Source organism: Otolemur garnettii, unplaced genomic scaffold (genome assembly GCF_000181295.1).
Source record: "Otolemur garnettii isolate 467f Iridium unplaced genomic scaffold, OtoGar3 scaffold00064, whole genome shotgun sequence".
Classification (NCBI taxonomy): domain Eukaryota; kingdom Metazoa; phylum Chordata; class Mammalia; order Primates; family Galagidae; genus Otolemur; species Otolemur garnettii.
The window spans coordinates 9,908,920-9,910,228 of NW_003852459.1; the positions used below are offsets into that span (position 1 = coordinate 9,908,920).

Consider the following 1,309-nt stretch of genomic DNA (forward strand, 5'->3'; position numbering starts at 1 on the left):
CCTGTGCTGCTGGCCCAGGGACCAATTTTGAGAACCACTACTCTAGTTTGACATCAGAAAGACTTGCAGTAAAATGTTTGCCCTATTTTCAAGTTATCATACCTGTCAGAATAAACTCTAAAGATCTTTAAATAGACTGACAAGATTATTGTCCATTTAAATACTGAAAAGATTACTGTGTATTTCTGATAGAAAACTGGGTAACGTATAATTATGGATTTTCTGAGCTTGGGGGGCTTTCACCTCTCATTATCTTCCAGCTATTTAGATAACTTTGTAATATACAGATAACTAATAGCAATGGAAATGATATCTATAGACATGCAAGTTAATTTTGTCCAAGTGAAAGGATAATTGATTCCTCTCCCACACCCTTCACTCTCACTGCTCTGTAAAGAGCCACTTTTGCATTTACTTGTAAATTCATTTACAGCATTCCTTTAAAAAAAAAAAAAAAACAGATTCAACACAGATTTAATTAAAAACTGGAGTACATCTTAGGTAAGGGTTTTGTAAATTAGAAATCTTATACCTTTCCAACTACCCAAAATGCACAGCTCTTTTACAACTCCAGAGGTATAGGCAATTTTGATAAGGAGTTGAGGAACAATTCAAAAACAGATTACAGAAAGGAAAGAGTCAGAAGGCAAAAAATGCTTCAAGAGGCACAGTCCTCAGAAATGGTTCTGGAACGCTGTTTCACTTATATCAACGTCTTGTTCTTGGTTCAGTTTTTTGAACTCCACCACTTGGAAGAAGATGTGTTCCAGGATATGTCTGGCATCTTGTTGGCCCTTGGGTAGTTTATTGGTGACTCCAAGAATGTCACCATGCTTCCTGACGCAGAATTCCACATCTTCAGTACACTGATGGGTAATCTGAGCAAGCCTGTCTTCTCAGAGGAGAATGTCTCATCTAAGTCAAACAGCTCCAGAGGAGGAGGTGCTGATTCCCTGAAGGTAGGAGGGAAAACCGCAGGCTGAAGGGCTGGCAGCAAGGCTGGCAGCAGTGTCTCAGACTGAGGCTGGATGAGCTGGAGTGGCTCGTGTTTCACGATAGTGGCTCGTGAGCCTTGATAACCTTAGGAAGGGAGGTGGTGTGCAGTTGGTAAATGGACAGGTCCAAGGGGGTGGTAAAGTCCTGAGGGTTCTCAGCGCCCTCCTGGGGACGCACTGGAAAGCCCGCTGACACGGTGGCTGTGTCAGGCTCCATCGTGTAGTCAGAAATCTCAGGGTCCTCATTCTCAGTCTGGTTTAGCTGGATGTCTTCTGGTGTGAGCTACTGGGAAACAGCATCCAGGATTTTGCTG

General features: G+C 42.6%; 1 pseudogene; it reads right to left on the minus strand.

Annotated features, from left to right (window-relative positions):
• Positions 1–674: 674 nt before the first annotated feature.
• LOC111726408 overlaps positions 675–1,309 on the minus strand; it is a 31,245-nt pseudogene continuing 30,610 nt past the window's right edge.